Source organism: Protopterus annectens, chromosome 10.part0 (genome assembly GCF_019279795.1).
Source record: "Protopterus annectens isolate FY-2018-M chromosome 10.part0, PAN1.0, whole genome shotgun sequence".
Lineage (NCBI taxonomy): Eukaryota > Metazoa > Chordata > Ceratodontiformes > Protopteridae > Protopterus > Protopterus annectens.
In genome coordinates this window covers 1705384961-1705398227 of record NC_056744.1, presented here as the reverse complement: position 1 = coordinate 1705398227, position 13267 = coordinate 1705384961, and the positions used below count along the sequence as shown (strand labels likewise).

General features: G+C 34.9%; 1 protein-coding gene and 1 long non-coding RNA gene across 2 annotated transcripts in view; one reads left to right on the top strand and one right to left on the bottom strand.

Annotated features, from left to right (window-relative positions):
* Positions 1-13267, bottom strand: part of LOC122813936 (zinc finger protein 614-like) — a 980134-nt gene that overhangs the window by 252408 nt on the left and 714459 nt on the right. The window lies entirely within an intron of this gene.
* LOC122813940 overlaps positions 1-13267 on the top strand; it is a 293904-nt gene that overhangs the window by 232691 nt on the left and 47946 nt on the right. The window lies entirely within an intron of this gene.

Here is a 13267-nt window from a genome sequence, read left to right as displayed (position 1 = left end):
TTCACAGCGATCATTTTGCAGCAAGTACGCCAAATTAAGAAAACTGACCAAAACCTCAGTGCATGAAGTTTGGAGGATCTGAATGTTGACACGTGCCATTCGAAAGATGGTGATTTTGCAAGAAGAATGTCAGTTGACAATGTCCATTAGTAATAGTTGTTGTGATTACAAAGTAACTTAATTTGAGAAGCCTTGTAAGTAATACTTTGTGGGGTTTAAAAGTAATTTTTATTACCCAAAATCTTTGGCACAACCTACAGATGTAAGCCTTGGCTCTTTTATTTGGGACTTCACTCAATTTAAAATGGCTGTGAAGCAACTTGTAGCATTAACTCATACAGCATTTTGGCTGCTTATGAGTTAACAAGTGCGTTTATAAACAGTGCCACACACCACGTCTGCATTTATCTGAAGATGTAGTTACGAAGTGAAGAAACCTCTCTGCTAAATAGCACTCCTTTCAAGAACCAGGAAGCAAATGCAGGAAACAAAAAGGAGAACTAACCACATAGGAATAAAAGCAGCTGCAGACAATGGATTAAAACCAAAATCCAAACGATTTATTAGATCCAACAGGAATACAAGAGTAAGCGCTTTCGCATAGTGAAACCTACGCTTCATCAGACAATTAAGCATAAAAAGCTAAGTCCTTTTATACCAAATCAGAGCAGGAAAACTACCTAATTAATTGAACAATTGATTCATGCTATCACTTGCTGTCACTATACAGACGCTGAGTTAATCTAACATTCATAATGGAAACTGCATACAAAAAAGTGTTAAAAAAACTACAAGTATATATGAATATATAAAGAAGAAATAAAAATATAAATAATTAATACAAAGAAAAATATCTGTGAACCCAAAAACACACTCATCCAAGCCAATGATATTATCTATATCATAGCAACACTATAACGCATGTAAATACAAATTTTATGAAGTAGCAAGTGCCACCCCTATCAAAACAAAATTAAACATTATTTAATTCAAGTATTGGTCTTATCGATACAAAGTTATTAAGACCTGGGGATAGATGTGACCCAAGTTTAAGGATCCATTTCAACTCAGCCACAGCTAATTCATTAGCCAGATCTCCACCCCGCACTCTCTGTCCTACCACTTGTAGTACTCTAGCCAGATCTCCACCCCGCACTCTCTGTCCTACCACTTGTAGTACTCTAAAACAAAAACTGTGTGAGGGATATTCCATTACATGTCGGGCCAGGGCATTAGTTTCTTTACCTTTACGAATATCGTAAAGGTGATTGTAAATTCTGTCTTGCAGCCTCCTAGTGGTCAATCCCACATAGAAGGCCTGACATTGTTTACAAGTGGCAAGATAAATCAAATTCCGAGTATCACAAGTGGCATAAAATTTAGGAAAAAACTCAAAATTAGTCATGGGGTTCCTATATGCCTGTGTGTTCGTGATATAAATACATCTACTACAACGATTACAAGGAAACGTGCCCTGAGCCATTAGCCCTTAAAAGGATTCTATGCAATGATCGTAGTATTGTTCCATCCCCTGTTTGTCCTATGCCAGTGGCTCAGGGCACGTTTCCTTGTAATCATTGTAGTAGATGTATTTATATCACAGGCACATATAGAACCCATGACTAATTTTGAGTGTTTTCTAAATTTTATGCCACTTGTGATACTCAGAATTTGATTTATCTTGCCACTTGTAAACAATGTCAGGCCTTCTATGTGGGATTGACCACTAGGAGTCTGCAAGATAGAATTTACAATCACCTTACGATATTCGTGAAAAAAAGAAACTAATGCCCTGGCCCGACATGTAATGGAATATCCCTCACACAGTTTTTGTTTCAGAGTACTACAAGTGGTAGGACTTGAAAATGTGGGTGAAAGATCTCTAATGAATTAGCTGTGGCTGAGTTGAAATGGATCCTTAAACTTGGGTCACATCTATCCCCAGGTCTTAATAACTTTGTATCGATAAGACCAATACTTGAATTAAATAATGTTTAATTTTGTTTTGATAGGGGTGGCACTTGCTACTTCATAAAATTTGTATTTACATGCTTTATAGTGTTGCTATGATATAGATAATATCATTGGCTTGGATGAGTGTGTTTTTGGGTTCACAGATATTTTTCTTTGTATTAATTATTTATATTTTTATTTCTTCTTTATATATTCATATATACTTGTAGTTTTTTAACACTTTTTTGTATGCAGTTTCCATTATGAATGTTAGATTAACTCAGCGTCTGTATAGTGACAGCATGAATCAATTGTTCAATTAATTAGGTAGTTTTCCCGCTCTGATTTGGTATAAAAGGACTTAGTTTTTTAAGCTTAATTGTCTGATGAAGCGTAGGTTTCACTACGCGAAAGCGCTTACTCTTGTATTCCTGTTGGATCTAATAAATAGTTTGGATTTTGGTTTTAATCCGTTGTCTGCAGCTGCTTTTATTCCTATGTGGTTAGTTCTCCTTTTTGTTTCCTGCATTTATCTGAAGAAGTTAGTCAAGCGACAGAAGTTCTTATTCAGATGAGTATGAAAGTATCACTTGCCGCTTACTCCTACTTCTTCCCCTACATTTCACCGAGTTACTGATCTCACTGTGTATAATCTGCCTAGAACTTAAAATGTAAACAGTCAACAAATAAAAATAGCAAAAAGACTTATTTATATTTTAAAGCTTTAGTCTAAATGGATAGCTTTTAGTAGACATTTAAAATTCAAGTCTTAATTTAGTCCTGGTAAATTTGATGCATTAAATATTATAGCAATAACCGATGAGTGTGTGTGGTATATTGAATATTTACCCATGGTTGGTGTGGTTTAATCATGAGGATAAAGCCCTAGTGATTAAATAAAGGCAACCATGGGTAAATCTTCAAAATACCACTACACAAGAGTCAGCTATTTCTATTATATGGTGACATTATTTAAGAAAGAAATTACTTAACTTTCCTAAATAATGTCTCTGTATAATGGCGCTGTTGTGTTCATCATGCAGTTTCGGTATTCTTCTGCTTTGTTGATGTATTGTCTATGTGTATGGGACTTGCATTCCGATGCTTAAACAATACATCAGTGGTTTTGGAAAGGAAGCTCTCCATTGCTCTTTTTTTTTTTTTTTTGAAAAAGAAAAAAAACTGTAACCTCCAGACAGTTTAGAGGTATGAGAGAAAGGGAAAATACAAGGAAACTCAGGCATGTTTCTTTAGTTTTGCAGAATGTACCTGATCTTTCTTGCATTTTCTCTGCCATTGTATGTACCTCTTGACCTATAAACTTAAGGAATGTGGACAAAGTCATAAATAAAGGAGGGGACTGATCGTAAATGTTGCTCTTATAAACTTAGAAAGCTGTGAGAATAATTGTGCATTGCCTGAAGAAAAAAAAAAAGAAATTCTGAAAATGAAATGCATGTCATTACATAGTGACTTCATTCCTTACTGTTTTGTCAGAAAACCATAAATTTTATGAGGAATGAAGTCACTAAATAATGACAGCCATTCCCAGTTTTAGTCTTTCTTTCCTTCAGACTAATGCCTCTGTACCATATACTAATAGAAAAAAAAAGTCGGGCCGCTCAATTCTACTTCAGCGACCAGACTTTTTTCTATTGGTATATGCTCGATTTACACTGGGCATGCTAGTTTTGCTGTCCAATCAGCATACACATTTTTGAATAGCAAACAGCAGTCATTGTATAATAAACTTGCAATTTAATTTCTTTCAAATCTAATTCATTTTCTATATCACCCCTCCTAATATCCATGTAAACATTATCAAGAACAAAAACACATTTTCTAAGCTAGACAAATGTTTATACAAAACATTGTCCTAATAACATAAATATGCACAAAGTCTGTTTTTGAACATCCTTGATCTTCGATTAGTATGACTCGTATAAAAACAGTCACATCCTGTAATTGAGCAACAAACATTAACTGACTTACAGGTGAACCTCCTACCACACCACACAGAGAATTATAACTGTTCTCCATAATAACATACAATAATAAGGTTCATGCAATTTTGGGTTTGCCCTAATAGAACAAAGATCAGCACAGAAACAAAGCAAGCAGAGTGATTCTTCTAGTCCATGCAAAAATGGGCAATTGAGACACACAAAAAAAATCATCTGTCCTGCTATCACACAGATTGCAGACCATTACAAGGTCAGATAAAACCCATTCTATACAGAGCATGGCTGCCTCCATTGCTTCTTTTTTATGGTCTCTGTGGGAGATTGCTGTGGAGCTGCAAACTTATCTTCAGGTGAATACCAGCAAGCACTGTATACCTTTACCAAGGATTAGAAGATGAATGCCAAGTCCATATCAAGGCAGGGGCTTTGTAAATGCAGTAATTCATAACACCTTGACAGGTGCACCTACCTCCATAACCCATAAATTCATTTATTGTGTTCTAGCAAAAGATGAAGAACACAGAGCAGGAAAATAGTAACTATATTATATTACAGGCATGTGAAAAATACCCAAACAGTAAATACTCAACACAATTTTCCTTGCATTACAACTTTCTGAAGCACTCATTGTAATTAACCACTTTTTGTGGTTTTAATGACATCACTTACTTTCTGCTTTGAATTTTCCCCTTCATCATTATGGCTGTCTTCAGCTTGGGTTAGTAGAAATGAATGAATAGAAAATGTGTGCATGTGGGAGGGTCCCCATGATGAAGGCAGACATAGTAAGTGTCTGACTACTAATTCAGTGGGTGAATGAGGGTTATGCTTCTCAGATTGTATACAAAGTAATGTAATCTTGAATGTTGCCTTTACCTTTCACCATACCTACACCCCCAAAATGGTAACTTTTACCAAGACTTAGGATAAATGCTTACACAGTCACACAAATACACTGCTTTTGGTTTGCTGACTGCACTTGTACAATAGTGTCTTTTACCAATAACTATTGAGGGTATGATCTACAAGAGTGCTGAAACTGAATTATATCTGTATTCCTTCTCTGATAAAGTAGTTCTAGTATTAAACTCAGCTGTGAAAAGTGAACTGGACCTTAGCCCTGCCACAGTTTATGCAGCAGTTCCAGCTAGTGACCATCCAAGGTATTACAGACAAAAATGCAGCAATGATCCTATGCTATCATGGCTACAAGACATCTGAAGGAGATGCCCATAGGTATTGGCATAATGCCCAAAGATGAAGAACATAGGATACTGAATATCTAACATTACCCTGAGTGCCTTATGAATCTGCACTTACATTCCCACAACTAACACCTGTTCCTTCGGCTTACAGTCTTCTAAGCATAAGCTGTGCACATTTTTCACATTTTACACGCTACCATATTTTGCTCTTTAATAAGACATGAAAATGATCAGGGGCTTCTAATCCATCCATATTATCTTATGCATATATGTAAGTTTGGGCATAGTTTACTGTTCATAAAAGCATGCAGCTTAACCTTAAAGTGATTCAGTTCTGGGTTAACTTTAGCTTTGTAAGGTGATCTGTTTCATGTACTTAGTACACTCTTCTTACACCAACCTTTTTATATTTTTACAGTTTGACTTTTGAAGTGTGTGCAACAAGGCCTCTTTATATTCCAGTGTTAGCATTTTTAAGACCTTTAAAGTGGAGAGAATCATTTCTTATAATGTTTTACAGACCAGAAATAGATGTTTATATGCTGCCTGAAGAATGTTGATAATGAGGAAATATCAATCAATATAAAATGCATAAATGTAATGTTTGCCATCACCTTTACTCTTTGCATAAAACTCCAATGTGTTCTTTTCATTTTGATTTTCATTGCTCCTGCAGGATGCCTGTGTTGATGTTGAGCATTTCTGTTGCCTTTTAAGTTACTGGACAGGTGCATTATAATAGAGTGATAGATATTTAGGACAAGGTTTAAGGCTACAACCTACTAGGAAAGCCTTATCTTGTAGACATGGTTCTGCTTCCTTGAATTTTGCTTCAACACAGGCATTCAGATAACCAGTCAGTGCTACTAGGTCACCCAGGAATAAAGACACTACCTAGTAGGCTTACCTGGTTAACAGACAAAAGATGCCTATATTTCTACATGTTATATACTTCAGGAGGTGACTGGTCATTTGTCAAGATCATTTTCTGGATCTCAGACTGTAGCTATAACCAAATCTGTTAAACAAACAGCTTAATGCGTTAACAGCAATGCAAAACAAAAGTGGCAACAAACAATCACACTGGGAATGCTCCTTACTGAATTTATACCTCTAGCTTCTTGTGGTTCAAATGAAAAATGGTTTTAACAGTGCTTCATAGTAACTACTTTATACTTGAGCAATGCAGTTTGCATTTTTATATAATGTAACTATGCTCTCATCCATGAGTATGAACACGGTCCTTTTATTTTGTACTTTTTTTCATGCCATACCTAGGATTTGCCCCATTTTATAACACTCTTGTCATGGCTTTGCTCAGTAAATGATGATTCTAGGTTCAATATAATGTCCTGTTACCCATATTATCTGACAAAATTGAATTTTTATCTAAATGACTGTAATCTATGTTTCAATTCCAGCATAAAATGCCTATGTTGTTGGGAGGCAAATCACCAGTTAATAGCATTTTAGGTTGGCTGATAGTTTCCCTTTTAAGCAGGAGTATACTTTGTCCTGTTAACCACACTATTGTCAGTTAAGGATGCATACAGACATAATACTTGCTCAGGTCTAAATCACTGTTCAAATATGTTAATTCCTTTAGCCAGAAGTTTGATACGGCATCTGTGGGAATTTCCAATTAGTACCCTTTTATAAGTTTACCTATAATCACTGGATGGTCCTTTGTTTTGTTTTGCATGATTTGATGGCATTTTTATAAATTCTTTTACCTCTTTTATCCATTAAGTATCATTGCTGTGTTCAACAGGATGTTCATAGAGGGTTTTTAGAATTTCCCATTTGGGTGGTGTTACTGTTACTTTTGTTGCGTTATCCCCAGTTACCTATAAAACTTTTTAGGTTGTCAATTAACTGCTTCTTTAGTACTTTTAGTGTATTTTTAGACATGGCATAATATAAATCTTCATCTGTTTTAATGATGGATGTTCCTTTTGTGACATTCTTAGAAAAGTTTTAAGAGTGTTTGATTATCTATTCCATTTTCTATCTTCTTCCTAATAAAGACAACTTCATGTAATAACTGCTTTATTGTTCTATGTACTTGATGTTTCCAAGATGGCATCCTACATGTTCTCTTCCATTGTTATTCCACATTTTCCTGGTGAAACACATTATCTGTTATTTGTTTAGTTGTACAATTTTGTGGCATTTTATTTCTGTTACATCATATGAATCTCTCTTAATGTTCCCAAGGACCAGTCTTCTGAAAGTCTGTTTTATATGCCTTCTGTACTCTCTTCCTTTTATCTTTCTTAATGAAGTTATCCATTTCTATTAGATCAATAAGATCTTCTATTAGATCAGTCTCATAAATGCCAAGAATATACTTTTTACTGTTTTCAACACTTTTCCCTTTTACATACTCCTAACTGCACTTTCAACCAACTTCTCATGATGAAACTTCAGAAAAATAAATTTGCATTATATAATTGGTAATAGTACCATTAGTATATAGGATATACCAACTTATTGTGCTGGAAAGTAGTCTGTATTAGAATCTCCACAATGAACCTTTTACCACTCAATTCACCTCAGTTTCTATTTCTTGCCTTTCTACATCAACAGACTGTTTCTCAATTAGTAATTCAATTTTTGCACTATTTTCTGCTTTGTAAAAATACATCACATCTGGATGCCTTTCCTTATATCTGTATCTGTGTGTGCAGGTTTGCAGATATATCTACATATATCTGAAGTTGGAGTGGTTGTATTGGTTGATAAGGCTTATATACACGTTTCTGCGCACACTAGTGAAAAAGCATAGAGAATGCAAATTGTAAAACATGCTTTTTGCAGGGGCAACAACCCCCTGTATCCTCACAACCCTCACACCACTGTTAATTATTTATCCAACCCAGAGATCGAACATACCTTGGGGAAATATCATATTCCAAAACCCAGGGACCAGTCTCACACACCTGTCAATCATCTGGTTTGTTGAACAAAGTCTGTTGACAAAACAGATGTCAACATTAGGGAGTCTTAATTTTAGCACTCATATTATTCACTAATGGTCAAAATTCAAATGCTAAAAAATATTAAAAAATAAAAAGAAATGTTTTATGCAGGGGGCAAGCTCCTTTGCACCCTCCCACCCCACTGTTAATTACATATATCAACTCTACAACTGAAATACAGTGGGTAAAAGACAACATCCTACTCTGCACTGTGCATATATCCCACAAAACAAATGTTGGCATCCTGTGATGAGCTGGAATTTTAACAAAACAATCCTATATGTATTTTTGCATAACTACTGCTCCATGGCAGGCCACTCTTTCTCTGCTGATTCAACATTTCTTCAATTTGGATTTTCATATTCTCCATTCATTCTTTTTTTTTTATAGTACTACCTTAGTCACTTTCCCCCCAGATAATCAAATATTTCTTTATCTAGGTGTTGTTTTGATCTGTTCTATCAATGATCTTAAATTTTTATCTACAAAATTTACAAGTTTTTCTAGAGCAAAAATATTGTTTCTTTCATACTCCTACTACAGAACATCTAAGTGAAAATGTGGATTTGTTGCATAAATGCAGGAGTACCTAATCTGCTTTTTATCTTCAAATATCCATTTTATCATCTCTATTACTGTATTTGTGCATCTTGTTGTTACACAAGCTCCTACTTTAAAGACCTGCTGTGACTGTATACAAAGTCTGTTTTTATTTAAAACCCTGGGATAAACCACAACACAAGGGTCCATACAGATCAGCATTCTGCTCTGGTTAACAAATACAGAAACTAACAAAAATCCTTGGACAATCTTTGTTGTGGAGTTCGGGTTTCATCTGCAGTGGGGGAGGGGACTATTTATAGCATGGCCTAATACTACTTATCCAAAGTTTCTATCGTCAGAGGATTTTACACGGTCTTTTTTTCCCCAAAATTCTGGCCCTAGTCCCTATGCCAGGACTGGGCACTTTCTTATCCTGGGACCTATACACTCAGTCTTCCTTTTTATTTCTGATGTTTCTTCCATGAAATTTAATGCAAATAATGTATATATCAGTATCATCTTGAAAGATTTTATAAACAAAACACAACACACAAAAAAAAACAAAACACAAACAAGGTGAATGCTCATCATGGTTTGAGGATGAATTCAGTTCCATCAATTTTTTTCTGCATGCTAATTTAATCTCGGTTTGTATTCTTTATTGTTTAATTTCCCCATATATACAATAATGTAGACAATTCAGAAGGCTGTGTGTATTTTATTTACTGGGGTACTGCACTAATCAGTATTAACCAATTTCATGGTCAGCCCAAGTAAAATACAAACCATTTCACACAAAACAGCAGATGTAAGTAATAATAAAGTTGTTGAGATTAGTTGCATAGAAAACAAAACAAACACACACACATATATATATATATATATATATATATATATATATATATATATATATATAGAGCCAGCATTAAGCATAGGCCAACTAGACGGGTGCTCAGGGCACTGCTCTAGCAGGTGCACTTTTCCAGTAATCTGGATGATGTAGGTAGACCAGGATGGAGGCACAGGGTGGTGTTGGAGGGGGTGCTGTGGAGACCTTTTGTCTAGGGTACCAGTTGACCAAAGGCTGGTCCTCCATATATGGAGTGACCGACACAAACACATTATAGTAAACAAGCAAAGTATGATGTAAAATATTTAAATTAAAGTGGACCAACCTTCCATAATTCTATGACAACAAAAGAGAAGTGGAAAGGAGAGAGGGATAGTGTGATTAAAGCTTATGAAATTAGTTTTTCTTCAGGCCCATACCTCCTTCAAGCTGAGTGATATATAATCATGCAATGCAATAGTTCATATGTATCATTCCATGACCATGGAGCAGTTTTCTTCTTTTCCTAACCTCAGTTTTTTTGGGCCAGTCAGTTATGCTAAATGTGTAAATTAGAACAGGAGCAGCATGATGATTTATATATTGAACTTTATTCTTAGATGTACAAACAGTTTTCAATATTAATTTTAAAGAAGATAAAAAATAATCCTTAGCAAGCTTTGTTCCTATTTTCTCTAGCTGTGCTGTTGACTCGATCTATTCACATACATTTATATACTCCCCTTAAGTGCTTATATATCCCACTCTTCTCTCAGGTTATTTTCCTGATGTTTGAGCTTTCCTGCTATAAATGTTTTCACATATTTATCAAGACCTAATGTCTTTTTGTACGATCTATCCATGCCATACTTAAAGTTCTACCTTTTTGCAACTCTCTACTATGGCTCTGTTTAGTAATAGACAATTCTTTGTTCAGTATTATTTTCCTTTATTACATTTCTGTTCTACTGCCACAACTGATTTTTTAAATGACTGCAGACTATCTGCATCAACTCTGGTGCATTACATATATACTGTCAGAAGCCAAGTTTTACCTCTTCTATCCATTCAGTATCTTTGTTACATTCAACAGGATCTTCATAAATTCTTTTTTAAAATGCATTGATTTCTTTTTTTGTGATGCTGCTGCTACTGTTGTATTCTTTCTCAATTCTCTATGAAATGTGCACTGATATATTTAGTTTATTGCTGGAAATGATATTAGATGACACATGATTTGTTTAGATAATCATTTCCATATTCTGTATTCTTCTAAAAGTGATACATCTTGCTTTATTCACTTTATAGTTCTCTGTTCAGTGATTCCATAGTGTCATTCTAATATATAATTTTTTTTAATATTTCTATTGCAATCAAGTAGCTCTTCTTGAGAAGATCCTCTTTCTTCTGTGCCTCCTGCTGAACAATTCTACAAGGAATTGCAACCAAGGATCCTACAAAAGGCTCTAAAAATTTACTTTGTGGTGTAACTTTTTCTGAAAGTGTCCTGTTTTTTTCTGTTGTACAGTTTTCAAAGGAGTTACTGCCTTAACATGTTAGGATGTTGCCTGTATCAGAGTCTCTGCACCACACCTTCAATTTTCATTTTGTGTATCACTTCAGTTTCTATTTGTTACCCTTTCATTTCATTAAACTTCTTGCTTATTACATTCCTTTTTTGTTACTCTTTTCTTTATAAAATATACCTTATCTAGGATGTCTTTGCCTGAATATACCTTCAAATATCCTTGCAGTTACCGTGGTCACATTGGTTAGTACTGCTTTCTTTAATGTATAGATATTGTACCATATTAACCCCCCAATCCTACTTGGACATACAAAATCACGAAATTAATATTGCTTCTCCTTTTTTAATTTCTCCAAATGTTTTGGGTTTCTAACACCATGATGTGAAGGGATCCTATTCGTAAGTCAGGGTATGGTTAGAGATAAGGATATTAGCATTGATTCAGTCTTTGAAGTTATCCAAGAGTGACCTTTTTCAGCACCTGCAATGTACCCAGAATTGCCTCCTTCCAGAGTTCAGATGAAGGTGATATGTACTGCTAACATTATAGAAGCCCAGTTGCTCCTATATGAACTGTCTGCGTATCTTTATTCCAAAATGCTCTTATATATGCTTGAAAGTTCTGGTATTTTATGTCTCTCAGTATGTAAGACATAATTTTTGGGTGTAGCAATTTCAATGACCAACTCTACTTTTGTCTTTTTTAAGAAGACTACTATATCTGGTTTTCTTGCATCTATCTTCTTAACTGTTGGTATTGCTAGATCCACTATGATCTTAACTTTATCATTGTCAATAATGTTTTGTGGTTCATGTTTTTAATGCTTCTCAGCTACCTGTATATTGCAGTGTTTGCACAATCTTTAGGGAAGCAATTGTGCATTTTGGTATTCAGACCCTCAGCCGTAAAGGAACGTGTTTTTACCAAGCACAGTTTGTCCCACTGAAAACATGAAAACAACTCATTGACTATTGCTAAAAGTCACTTTCAGCAATGCATGGTGTTCCCCTTCATCCACTGTTGTTCAACAATGGAGATGGTATAAATAAAAGTTAAGGGGAGTGTGAGGTTTCCTTCTAAATGGGAGGCACAGGGGGCTTGTTCCCAGGCAAGAAAAGCTTAAAATTATGTTCACTAAATGTGACTTTCAGCAATTGTTACTGTTTTCACAATCAGATAAAAAGCCTTTGGCAAGTAATCATGAATTCAGCCACGAGTATACCTCAACCAGCAACAAACTATGCAACTGTTTTCAGCTCTATTTTACACAGCCTGCATTTGTTGATTTGTCCCATTTTTGTTTACAGATTTCATAAACAAATGTAAATAGCCTACTATGCTGGGCTGCCATTGCTAGCCCTACATATTTTGGTTTAAATTCTCCTCTCCTTAACCATTCCAGCTTTAAACCTTGGTCAACATGTTGCTATTCCAGGAATTCTGTATGCTTGACATTGTGTGTGTGGGCTTTCCAACCTTTTGTACTTTCCACCTAGTCCTTTCCTTTATATTTATTCATTTGCTTTTAGGTATTTTCAGTTGCTGTTTAATTCGACTTCCATTCCAACTCCCTTCCAAAATGTTTCTGCTAGACTTAGCAAAGATGTCATCTTAGACTCCTCCTCTCCATACTTAGAACTTGTTTCCTTGTCCAATTGGTTCTATGTTATTTGAGACTAGTAAATCATACTAAAGCTGTAAGTTAGAACAGGAAGAGTAATTTTTTTAGTTTGGATTTTAATTATATATGTTAATGACAGTTTTCAATACAAGCTGTAGTCTTACAAAGTATTCCTTCCTAAGGTTTGTTCTCATTTGTTTGTGTTCTACTGTTGACCCTTCATCTATTCCCAAATAGTACATTCCCTCCTGTTCAAGTTCTTTTATATTGGATTGCTGTACCAAGTTGATATTTTCTTGTTTCAGCTTTCCATTTATAAATGTTAGTTTTATGTATTTATAAAGAACAAGTGTCATTCTTACATTATCTTAAAAAGTTTTAATTATTTATAGTTGTGTTTGCAGATCCTCATCTGATGAGCTATACAATTTTATAACATCCACAAAATGTAGTTGAGATGTATTTGAAAAAGGCTGTTTTTTTAAGTTAAACTGTAACCATACCTTAGTCTATTAAGTAAACAGAATAGTGGGTTAAGGACAAGACAAAACAACAGTGATGACAAAGAATCACCCTGGAATATCCCCCTTTTGAACTTTTATCCCTGATAATTTATCTTATATCAAGGCCCAGTTGCAAAGG